The sequence below is a fragment of the Pongo pygmaeus genome, chromosome 4 (assembly GCF_028885625.2).
Source record: "Pongo pygmaeus isolate AG05252 chromosome 4, NHGRI_mPonPyg2-v2.0_pri, whole genome shotgun sequence".
In the NCBI taxonomy this organism is placed as follows: domain Eukaryota; kingdom Metazoa; phylum Chordata; class Mammalia; order Primates; family Hominidae; genus Pongo; species Pongo pygmaeus.
The window spans coordinates 9,945,011-9,958,274 of NC_072377.2; the positions used below are offsets into that span (position 1 = coordinate 9,945,011).

At 40.2% G+C, this 13,264-nt stretch overlaps 1 long non-coding RNA gene across 1 annotated transcript; it reads left to right on the forward strand.

Annotated features, from left to right (window-relative positions):
• Nucleotides 1–9,756: 9,756 nt before the first annotated feature.
• LOC129036834 (uncharacterized) lies at nt 9,757–12,966 on the forward strand. Its single transcript, XR_008502662.1, has 2 exons — nt 9,757–9,927; nt 12,747–12,966. It is a non-coding gene; the product is annotated as an uncharacterized LOC129036834 (long non-coding RNA).
• Nucleotides 12,967–13,264: the final 298 nt, after the last annotated feature.

The following is a 13,264-nucleotide window of genomic DNA, read 5'->3' on the forward strand; positions in this document are numbered from 1 at the left end:
TTATTTGGTTTCAGTACATCTCCCCTCTTAGACTATAAGCTCCATAAAATCAGATGCTTTGTCTGAATTTGGCTCCATTGTATCCTAATTAGCTATGAACTTTATATTCTGCTTGGAAGCTTTCAGCATTTTTTTAGGCCTTTTGTAATAGATGAACTTTTCTACAAAAAAAGTAAGCTAATCAAAAACCTTTCTAAGTCATCTGATTCTATAAATCAGAGCCAGGATGAAAGAGAGTCTGAGAAGGAATGTGGCCCTTGCCAGGTGAATTTTCCCAAAGCTGAGGTCTGACCATGATATTTACATGATCAATGTCTTCAATAGTGTCAACTGTCATCAAAAATTTTTTACACTCCTTATTGGACATAAAAGGCCCTCTGTGACCTGAACCAAACTAACGTTTCCAAACCTATTTCCTATTACATCCTGCAATGGACTAAATATTTGCATCCCTCCAAAATTCCTACGTTGAAGTCCTAATGCCCAATGTGATGGTATTTGGAGGTGGAATCTTTGAGTGGTAATTAGGTTTAGGTGATGTCATGGGAGTGGAGCCTTCGTGATGGGTTTAGTGCTCTTATAAGAAGAGGAAGAAAGAGATCTTTCTCTGTCTCCCCCTACCCCACATGCACCAAGGAAAGGCCATGTGAGCACACAGTGAGAAGGTGGCTGTCAGCAAGCTGGAAGCAGATCTTCCTGGGTATTACTGGTATATTTGCCTGACAGATTAACATGTGTTATTAAATTTAAAAACTAGTCTGTTCTGCTTTATCTCCCCCGTAGAATCTAGGTATCTTGCAGGCAGTAAACATTTAATGATATTTGCTGGATAAATTTGTTGCAAGTGAAAGTAGTTTCTGGGCAAGCTCCAGATTCAAGGCAGAAAAAAAAATGTTAGTGCTCTTCAGGGATAAGGCAGTCATTCAATGTGTCTTAGTTGTCAAGTGTGAAAAAGATGCAAGGCGCCAAGTATGGTGCATTAATTCAAATGAAATTGGGCCCCAAGTACTTCAGAAATATGACAGACAAACTAGATATCATATCAGGAAAGGAAAGAGAATAAAGGCTGAAGCCATAATACAATGAGTCTATTTGCAAATTGAGCCTAAATTAAGGACCAAGTAAGAGATGAAGTGAGAAAATATTTGCAGAGTGTCTGCCAAATGCAATGGATTATTACAGTCATTCTTTTTAATTTGGTTTATTGGTGGACATAACAATTATTGATAATGTAGTCAAGAATATCTTGGGGAATAAAGATGCACATTCTAGGGTAACAGTCCAAAACAGAAACAAAAATAACACCAACCAAACAAAAATAAGAGAGGCAATGCCAAATGCCAAATAAAATGTAAAGGAATAAATGAAAACATATTATTCATATATTAGCATGAGCTTGAGGGTAATGTTTCACTCTGAGACCAATTACTACAAGGAAGGAGACAGAAAATTGGGGCAATAAACTATTTTTTAATAGTAGAAAAAAGTGTGTAACACAAATATAATTAGATGAGATTTATATAAGCCAAGAAAGCTATTTCCGATGAAGGGCTAGAAAACAAAGAAGGTCTTTGAATGAGGAAATGGATACTTCAACAAAGAAGTAACAAGCAGTATGCAAAAGTTTACAAAGTCCTGAAACTTTAAGCACCACTGACTAATTACTGCATATTGTTTCCACCAATAGGGACTATGTCTTTCTGAGACAAGAGAAAAGTTTTTGGAGAGCAATGACAATGTCTTATCCATTCTGGTCTCCTCATAGTCTGGGACAATGTTCTACACACTGGACAGTGTGTCCAGTGAGCCCCAGGTCATGTTGTCTGTGTCTCCCTGACATGCTATTTCTATGCATTTGTCTTGGAACACACTTCTCCTCTCTTTTGGAATAAGTTAAAACAGACAGAACAGAGACCATTTGAAATAACATTCCTACATCTTTCCATCGGTGCATGCACATCTCCTATTAAAAATATTCAACACTTACCTTCTCTGAATGTATTTTACTCTTATGAGAAACCGCATTTAGGTGAAAATATCTGCTCATGTCTAAACCAATCCCCAAACGCACACACACTGCACACACACACAAACTAAGACAAACAAACAAAAATGAACTCTACTTGTAAAACCTGAAATTTCTTGAAGGCTCAGAAGTTCAAAATAACAATATTTCAATATGTGCCCCAAAGTTGACCAATTGAAAACAAAACCATGCCCACACTTTTCTAACTCACTAACCCTTTTTATGCTTCCAACTTATTTCAATTCTCTCCTTACACTTTCTTTTGAAGTCTGCTTTTCTCTCAGGTGTAACAATGGGCAGCCTCAAAGTTGCAGTCTCAGGCCATCTGCTCTTAGCTGTTCAATGTCTCAGTTACCTCATTAACTCCCATGATCTCACTACGAACTGTGAAAATGATTCCCAAAGCTACAGCCCAGCTCTGACAGCTCACCCTCTAGCAAGTCCCACATAGGCAGACACTTACAGGAAAACGTCATGGATGACCCTAAAACTCACAAAACCTCACACGCTGAAATCCAAGCTGATCTTCCTCTCAACAACCTTCTCAAATTGTCCATTGTTACAAACAGCCTTATCATATTCATATCATATTCAGGTTTTGACCACCAGAAAATGTTTGTACTTCTTCTCTTTTGTCCTATGCCTGATCTTACATAACATGGTAAAGGGGTCTATTTTAGATCCTTTTTTAAAAAAGTTCTTTGGGTTTCCCCCTTTTGATTTTTATAAAATTATACCCTCAATACCTAACTTCTAGATCCCTGAAACAATACACAAATTGGTTTCCTTGGCCCTGGGTTCTCTAGCTCTAGACCATCTGTCTTAAGTCAGTTTCACTAAATGCAGAACCTGAGATAGGATTTCTTGTTCATGTGATCAATTGAGGCGGTGCCCTTAGAAGAAGAGAGTGAAGGCAACAGGATGCAGCTAGAGCAAAATAATAACAAAAATATACTCTCACCAGGGACTGGCTTGAGCCAATGTCACATGGAAGCTTTGGAGCATCAATGACAAGCCAGCTGGAGTTGGTGCCACCTTGAGACAAGGTGACCAGTCATTTGTAAGCCTTTGACGGTCGGTATGCCTGATGGTTGAGTTGTTTCCCCTCCTAGAAGGTTCCATTAGCCAATGGCAACTCTCCAGAGACAGGACAGCTGTGGGCCATAGCCACACTAAGAGTAGCTGGGGCCTGGGTGCACCAGTAGTGGAGGTCATCTGGGCAGGACACCAACTACTTCCCCAACACCAGTGGTTCTCAAAGTGTGGTCCCTGGACCAGTGGAGTAGCATCATCCAGAAACTTGTCAGACATGCAAATTCCTGGGCTCTACCCCAGACTTACTGAATCAGAAACTCTGGAGTGGGACTGGATCCCAACAATTTGTGTTTGAACACTCCCTCCAGGTGATTCTGATGCACACTAAGGTTTGAGAACCATGGCACTACACCATCCAACACAGAGCTCATGAATACTTCTTAAGTCCCAAATTAGTATTCACTGATCAAGAACCTGAAGTAACTCTTATCACTGCTTGTGTCAATAAATTCCGCAGGTTTACAATAAATGCCTTCCATCAAATTAGATGCCTTCTATTCCTACAAAGGCCCATCTCAGCAACCCTTCCTTCTTTGTAACTCTTCATCATCACGGAATCACAGGATATTGGAAGAGAACTTGAAGGTTAATTAATCTAGCTCCCTCCTTTTTGCAAATGAAACAATGGAGGCATCCAAATTGTAAGCATCTTAACCAAGATTATGCAATGGGAACTCGGGTCTCCTTATGTCAAGTTTAATGCTTGTTGTTATATATTATGCCGATTTTACTCCAAATTAAGGGTATGAAGTTTCAGGTTTGACTGGATGAATAAGCTCTGGACATCTATTGTACAGCAAAATGACTACAGTTAATAATAATGTATTACATACATGAAAATCACTAAGAGAGTAGATTTTAAATGTTCTCACCACAAAAAAATAATGTGGAAGATGATAGCATGTTAATTAGCTTAATTTAATCATTTTCCAATGTCTACATATATGAAAACATCACATGGTACACTGTAAATTTATACAATTTTTATTTGTCAATTATATATATATGTTACTAAAGTTGGGGAGATATTTTTAAAATTAAAATAAATTTAAGAAAAGAAAATTCATTACAACACAGTCATAGCTAGGTCAGTTCTACCTCTTTAAATTGGTGTTTGTGTTTTTGCCTGCAATTAATATACCTGCTTAACTTTTTTTTAAGTCTGTTTCCATTACTTCCTTCAGGAAACCGTCCATGACAGGCATGGTTTATGATGTTCCTATTTGTCAGGTATCTACCATCCCCTTGACACTTCCATGAGAAGAATATGTTTCCTTGCCAATCAATGTTGGTCTTGGAAGGCGAGACCAGAGGAATGTGAGGAGCTGGGAGGAACCCTGAGTGCACATGTGGCAAAAACACAGCATTTGGTTGGGACCCAACCCTCCTTCTCTCCATTGTGAAAACAAGTCCCAGATGGAGATGTTCCTGGGATCCGAACTGAAAAGACACATGGATCAGAATTAAACCTGACCCCGGCTTAGAGTCAAGCAAGTCTAACCCAGTGGGCCACCCCTGGTCCATAGACCCATGTTGAGATACAAATATTTAACCACCATTCTGTATCATTTGTTACACAGCACTGCCACAACAACACATGTTCACACACACAGTTCAAATGCTGGAGGCCAAGCATGTTTCCATGCATTGGAAATACATGAACTCACTTAATTAATAGCACCTATGAAGTAGGTGCTATTATTAAGTCAATTTTACAAATGAATACCCTAAAGCAAGAGAAGTGATGTAATCTGCCCAATGCAGCATGGCTGCGATACAACTAGACCACCCATCTCTGAAAGTCATGCTGTCCTCCACTCTGCAGGTGACATTTCAGGCATCTGGACACTTCTGTGTCCCCCCCCTCCTCTGGGTTCCCAGACTTTCATAGGAATTCCTGTAGCTTTGCCCTTATCTCATCATGTTGAGTTACAAAGGTTCACTTGATGTATCTCCCCTCCTAGGTGGAGAGGCTAAATACTACCTGGTCCACGTAAAAAGCCTGTAACGAGGAGTTCAGTAAACATTGGTTAATTGACAAACTATGAAGACTCAAACTCAGCTCTCAGGACCAAGGGCTAGTGCTGCTGCTGTGGTCTCCCAGGCAAGCTCCTATCTTCCTCTATGCCTTTCATGCATCTGGGGGCAGCACAGCTCCATCCCTGTCTTGACTAGCTCTCCTAGACCAAACACTCACCCAGATATCACAGCTCCCCATGATCTATCCTCAGCATATCTTTTCCATCTCCTCTTTCATTTATCTCACAGTTCGTGCTAAGTCCCACTCAAGCACTCCACTGTCTCTCACTCCTATCTGACATGAAAGTCCCTCAACCATGCATGGTCTATTCCACCCTAACCACAGGTGCAAACCTTTCCCACCCTCAAAGCACAGCCCAAACACCTATCCCCTGGGGGCCCCAGCTGAACATCCTCTTCCCTCCTCTGGGCTTTAATAGCACATCTCTGTGGCTTTGGTGTCTGTGTCTCTAGGCCTATGACATTCCTTGTCTACCAACTCTCTATGTGTGTGCTTATTTCTGTTACTTCCACAAGCCTCTTAAAGCTAGGGTCCACGTCAAATCCATCTACATCATCCCAAAGCACAGAACACGTGACTTTCAATTTATAGCAAGCATTCAATAACTATTTCCATAATCAAAAAGTGATGGTAAAACTGGCTTGCTTTTGTGAGGTATTATTCACTGTTAGCTTGTTCTAAAGGGAGCTGGGTGACGGCATGCAGCAGAATCCATCACGGAGGGTACATCACCCACCAGCTTTCCATCTGCAGATGTTGCCCATTGTAGAGCAGCATGCTGCCTGTTCAGGCACTGTTGCCAAACAGAAGGTTCTCTTGGCAGAAGAACTGGTGCATGCTGTGCTCTGCAGGCTGTGCCCCCGAACCAGCTCTTCCACATTGGCAAATGGTCATCCTTGAAATTGCCCTGCCCCATCCCCCACAGGCCTCCTACCACCCAAACAGATGGGCACACGTGTAAGTATGCCAGGGAGCAAGTGTGTACATCCGGTTGGAGCTCCTGATAAAAGATTTGTCTCTCATACATGGTATCAACCCTGTCCAAAGAGCAAAAGCACACCACTGTGAAATGGGAGGTGTTGAAAAGGAATTACCTTCATATTCTAATTTTGGGATCCCTTAATTAAAGAGTCCCAGACCTGGAGGGGGAGGAGGAGAATGAGAAAGAGCTGAAAGAGAACATTCCGTCTCCCTTTAAAGTTTCGGCTGGTGGCATCAGTGGACCTGGAAATGAATGTTGTCTCTTTTCAGGTGGAGTTCAGATTTAAGGCATTTTTCAGCAGCAGCTAAATCCACGACCTGAGATGTCTATTGCTGCCTGCAAGACAGCTGGATAAAGGCAGTTCTCTCAGGGACTAGTATGCCTCCACACAAAGGGATGAGTAAAAGTTTAATAAATTATCTATAAACCATGTTTAGAGAGAGCATGATACACTCAACATCCAACCTTAGATAACCTAGTTGCAGTAATGTCAGAATCATGTTGAAAACCTTTATTGACTCAGGTTGCCTTCGTTGTCTGAAGGCGCATGTTGGCTAGACAACAAAGGCAGTGGTGGGAGCAGCCAAAATGGCTTTTGGTGTACATTACAAATTTAAAAGCCTAAAATTGACAAAGAAATAATACCACCTATAACTCTAAAGCACTTTAATTCTCGTCTTTTTTGAGACACTAAAGACAAATAAGAACTGCATTGATCCACTTGATCTACAGATCTCACGAATAATTTCTTCTGCTGGGATTTTTTTTTTCTTTTACTTTCCAAACTCTAAAATATCCATGACTCATTTGGAACACAAGAAGTGCAGCATGAACATCCCAGTTGGTCATCTGCAGAATATGCCAAACAGCACAGGATGCGGGGAGGCCACATAATGAAGAACAGATCATCATCTGGCAAAGCAACTGTCCAATGGCCAGCAGGTGGCCCAGTTGCTGGACCAATATGCTGCTCAGTACTGGAAGGTGCTCAGTCTCAGAAATGGGTTATAAATATCCATTCAGGGCTGTGACATTTGGAAGCTAAGAGCCTTAAAGACCTCAAGCTTTGCTGGTCACACTAGGGGTGTCAGGTGCTTCTCTGTAGATAGAATCTATCCAGTCTGTTTATTGTCTGCCTTTTAAAAGTCACTCCTCGTTTCCAGACAGCTTCAGACAGAGGCTTGACTAGGGATTAAATATCCATCATTAATATGGCTCAGAGACATTGAAAAAAGAATAAGAGAGAAGTAAAGAAGAGTTTAAATACCTCCTGTAGAAGGGATATCTCACTGTGACAGCTCTGGATGTTTCATTTATTAAACAATGGAAGGTATAGTACATTATAGATGTGCTTAAAAATCATTTGCAAAGGAGAATTACTTTATTTTTAATGAAGAATCAAGCCTTATCCTCTAGGCGGCTTTACAAAAATGGTTTTGAAGAAATTAACCTCTAATTTTATTTATTTAAATGCATGTATTTCTAAAGCTTCAAAAGTATTGAGGTCCACTCTTTTTTTTTTTCAAAGTTACTTTAGCTAGTTGGATGACTTAACTGTAGATCACAAGAGTGTCCAAACTTATTTTCACTCCCCAGAATTTTTTTCATTCTCTCCTGTTTCTGTCAGGAAGTCACTATGTTCATTTGCCTGGTAGCAGGATGAATGGCCAACTCCTGGCATGTACAAGTTGAGGAAGCTGCAATTTGCTCCCCCTTTCCCTTGAAGGTCACTAAATTTAATACTGTGATTGAAACTCAGTGCCTCCCACAAATCTCCAGAGAACTGTGATTCATAAGGAGGAAGATAATTTGGAGGTGGGATATGTTAACCTGTGCACACATGTTAAGCAATTATAAACTGTTTCCTTTCATCTGTCTCAGATGTAATACATAGCAAGACTCTGAAGTATAAATCCTCTTTAAAATAAGACAGCCGGGAAATAGCCCATGAGGATACGTGGGTTCATTCACAGCACTGATACCCCTGTACAACTTCAGATGGTGACAAATGAGACTGATTTTCAGCCTTGGCTTGACTTGAACTGGTAGCTTCTATCTTTGGCTTCCTTCTTGCAGGAAAAAAAATATATATCTCTCTCTATATATATGTCTCATTTAGCCCACTGGCATCATTCCCAGTCAATGAATGAGTATGACACTTCTCCCAGGTAACCATCTCAAAGTTTTCTAGCTGAGCTAGTTAGTATAGAAAATGTTTTGGCACTGACAAACACATGATAGAAGTCATTGTTTCACTTGGTGCATGGGAGAGCAGTGGGGAGGTAGGATATGCAGGACAAAGTAGTTTTGACTTTGCCTCTCCCAGTCCATGTAACCTTTGATAACCCAGAATTGGAATCCCTGGATACACATGAAACACATTGATGCATGACAGGCAAGCCCCAAAATTGGGGCTTAGTCCAGGAAGGTTTTTGGCTTTTCCCAGGAAAGAATTCAAAGGTGAGTCAGTGGTAGAAGAAAACAACTTTATTGAGATGGCAGTGTTACAGCTTCGTGACTGCTCCCGCAGAGTAGGGCTACCCTACAGGCTGTGTCAAGAGCAGCAGCTCAGGCACAGTTCTGCAGTCATGGTTAAACTCACTTTTAATTACATGCCAATTAAGGGGTAGATTATTCAGAAATTTTTGGAAAAGGAATGGTAACTTTCAGGGCATTGCCATGGAAAGGGGCAGTAACTTCCAGGTGTTGTCATGGAAACAGGCGGTAACTTCCAGGTGTTGCCGTGGCAATGGTAAACTGTCATGGTGCTGGTGGGCATGTCTTATGGAGAGGTACTTCGGGTGCCTCTTCCCTGTTTCAGCCAGTCTTTAATCTGGTCCAGAGTCAAGTCCCACTTCCTACCTCAACATGACTGTATCCCTGAATACGCAAGAAACCCTTGGCAATATCTAGGTCTTCTAATTGGGGATGACAAGAGGAGCATATACAGGAATAAACCTTTGCTGGAGAACCACACAGTGGCTCCTGGTGGGGTGGGAATGGGCATAAAAGAGATATGAGGCAGAGTGACCAATGACGGAGGATCACAACAAGAAAAGTCACATTTGAGAGCAATTATAAGGTCAACGATACTGAGAAGTGCTGCACTTCTAAATCTACCTCCCAATAACATATCAATCTAAATTGAAAGGGTTCTTCCTGTTTTTAATCATACATGATTTTAATTTAACTCACACAGTCTCCCTGTACTAGTTTGCTAGAGCTGCTGTGGTAAAATACCAAAACTAGATGGCTTAAACAACAGTGATTTATTGTCACACAGTTCTATAGACAAGAAGTCTAAGATCCAGCTGTCAGCAGGGTTGGTTCCTTGGAGGACTGTGAAGGAGAATCTGCTTTAGCCTCTCTAGCTTCTAAAGGTTTGCTCGCTGGGATCTTTGGTGTTATTTGGCTTGTAGACACATCACCCCAACCTCTGGCTTTATGTACACACGTCATTCTCCCTGTGTGTGCCTCTCTGTGCATAAATTCCTTTTTTTTTTTTTTTTTAACAAGGACACCAGTCATATTGGATTAGGGCCTCACCTGCTCCATTGTGACTTCATATTAACTAATTACATCTACAACAACCTAATTTCCAAATAAGGTCACATTCTGAGCTTCTGGGAGTTAAGACCTCAACATGTAAATTTGGAGGGATGCAATTCAACACATAACATTCCCTAACACAATATTTCCATAATAGTCTGTAGCGTCTTCTTCAGGCTAAGGGATCGGGGCCTCATCTATCAGAGTTGTAATAAGGAACAAAGGTTGTTGAAGGTAAGATGAGACTCAAGATTCAATAATATGTTCAAACTGCAGAATCAAAGAATACATCGAGGCCAAATATCTAAAAAAGAAAGTCTGATGGATTGCCAAAGTAAGAGGATCAGAAGGAAGTATTAAAACTAAGATAAGGATACAGAAAGTTGTAATATTGGATTTGACATAAATGTACAAAAAACAGGGAAGGTTAAATAAATCATGATACAACCATCAAAATTAAAGATTTGGTAAGTATTTTCTCATCCCATGAATAAAGGCCCATTCATCTTTTTGTTGAAGGATATTCAGCCCACATTAATCAGGGTTGAAGATCCTACATAAAAAGATTTGAGTTGCCATTTTCTCAAACAATACCCTCAGACACTGACTCTTCATAATAGGTTCTGCTAGTACAACTCTGGAAGTCTTAGAGAGAAGTTTATTCATTCCATTCAAAGGATACCTGTTTCAAGAGCCCCCAGCTAAATTTGGGTTCTAGTACCAGAGCAGCTAGCAACCCTGCCCTAATGGGACATGAAGGGTACCTGGACATGGGTGTTTACAGTGTACCTTTCACAGGATACTTCTTTTACTTGGCAGACTTCCTAATGCTTACTTGACTGACTTGCAATGAGGGAGTCCTTCACATAGGAAACTTGTTTACACTGGCAGATGCCCTTGTGGCTCTTATCTCACCCATCTCCAGTTTAGTCCTGCCTGACTTTGTGGTCTCCCTGGCATCCCAGGGAAAATCTGGCCGGGATAACCTCTAGTTCTTTAGATGGAAGGTGCAAATTCAATACACCATCACAATAGGAAATAAGTTTAAAGAGTTTTTACTTATAGGTCCCAGGCAAAGGACTTGACAATGAGTCAAGAGTGAAGCTCTCCATCCTCAGTCATGCAGGCAGAAATGGAGTCAGGCAGAGAGAGAGAGAGAGAGCATGCACACATGAGTGCATGCTCTCAGCAGCGTATATAAAAGAGCAGGGTAGCAGTTACTTCAAGTAATTGGGCAAATGCTTGAATGATCCCTTTAAACAAAGCAGAACGAAGTGCAGAGCTCAGTCTGCCAGACTGGAGAGAGACGCCTCCAGGTTCTTATCTTTGACCACTGGCTTGAGCCATTTGAGTATGGAACTAAAGGCTGTGTCAATGGTGACAGAGCCCTGCTTCTGATATGAGAAAGTCAAACTTGTTTTCAAAACAGATGCTGATGCAAGATAAAATCATAAGTATTTACCACAATTCCTTCACGTATTAGGGCCTAAGGTTTGGTTTTGCTTTTTGGTTTTTGTTTTTTGCTTTTCAATCCTGGTTAAGAAGTGCTAAAAGATATTATAGCCCTACATTCTGATTGGTATCAAGGGCAAATTTTCCTTCTTTTACAATGCGTTTTCTAGTTTGTTTGTTTTTTTATTTTGTTACAATGAGCATAAAGGAAGAAAAGATTATGCCTTTGAATAAGAATTGTATTTACATTTTACTTTTTAAAAATAAGGCAATAACTTGCATTTCTAACAATGGTTTATTAGAACCAAACCTTCAGATAGAAGCAACTAAGAATGCTAGATAAAATATTTAAAACATCTCCTTATAAGAATTTAAGAACTGACAGATAGCCAAAATAAAATCTAAGGAAAGCTGAAATCCAGAAAGCCAAGCACAAGAAACTTAATCTACTTTGACCTGCAGTTACTTGCTTACCCCGAGAAATTCCTGCTTTGATTTTGCAACCTCCCTTGTACAGCACAAGATACAGAGGTCAATGCCCAGGATGTATCCCAAGTGGAGAAACTAACAGGAGGCTCTCCTTATGTTAGGCAAGGGGAGAAAAAAAAAAAGGACAATGAACTCATGGTGATAGTGCTACAAATAAATTCCTCTCTCACATCTTTGCAGGAGAATACAGAGGAAGTTGTTGGGCCCTGTCTGGAGTAGGTATTAAAGGAAAAGAAAGAGTGTTCCTCCCAAATTATAGCCATTAGCTACAGCATTGCCTGGGAGACACAGGGATCCACAGATTACAAACTTGTTTATGGTCACCCAAGACCAGACATACAGAAACTTGGCAGTGGCAAATCCATATTCTCTCTATAGAGAAAATTTTCTATTGACCTTCAAAATATTACCACAATAAAACCCTTAGACAATAAACTGCACACAAATAACCAAGCACATAAGGAAAGAAATCACCATGAGTAAAATCAAGAAGAAACAGTAGAATAATCGAATCATACCCACAAGATTACAGTATTTCAAAGAGATATCTGCACTCCTATGTTTATTGCAGCACTATTCACAATGGTCAAGATATGGAATAAATCTAAGTATCCATCAACACATGAATGGATAAAGAATATATGGTATATATATACAATGGAATACTATTCGGCCATAAAAAGGATAAAATCATGTCATTTGGCTCAATGGGGATAGAACTGGTGGCCATTATGTAAAGTAAAATAAGCCCGGCACAGAAAGACAAATATTGCATGTTCTCACTCATTCATATATATTAATATAGAATAAAGTAAAGTAGATTCTATGGAAGCATAGAGAACTGTGGTAACCAAAGGTTGGAAAGGGAAGTGAGAAGGAGGAGATGAAGAGAAGTTGGTTAAGGAGTACAAAAATACAGTTAGATAGAAGAAGTAAGTTTTAGTATTTGATAGTACAGTTGGAGAATTAAAGTTAACAATAATATTGGATATTTCAAAATGCCTAGAAGAATTGCAAGACAAAGAAAAGTTAAATGTTTGAAAGAAAAGATAAATGTTTAAGGTGATGGATATCTCAATTACCCTGATTTGATTATTATACATTGTATGCAGGTATCCAAAGGGCAATGTAACCCAAAAATGTGCACAACTGGTATATATGGAGCATCAGGAAGAGTAGCTAACGGATGTGGGGCTTAACACCAAGGCGGTGGGTTGATTTGTGCAGCAAACCACCATGGTTCACGTTTACCTATGTAGCATACCTGTACATCCTGCATATATACCCCAGAGCTTAAAAGTTGAAGGAAAATAAATAAATTTAATATAAATATTTATTTTGAATTCTTCATCAGGAAGTTTGTATAACTCCATGTCTTTTGGGTCAGCTACTAGAAGATTATTGTGTTCTTTGGGTAGGAGTTATGTCTCATTGTTGGTTTGTTGTGTTTCTTGTTGACTTACATTGAGGTCTGAACATTTGAAAAAGTGGAGGCTTGTTCCAGTCTGCAGACTGGCTTTGTCTTGGGGGAGCGCTTCACCAGTCAGCCTACCCAGAGATTCTGGGTATACCACTTGGTATGGTTCATGAGCAGGCTTGCTGCTAACGTCCTCCAGCAGGCTGGCCTGTT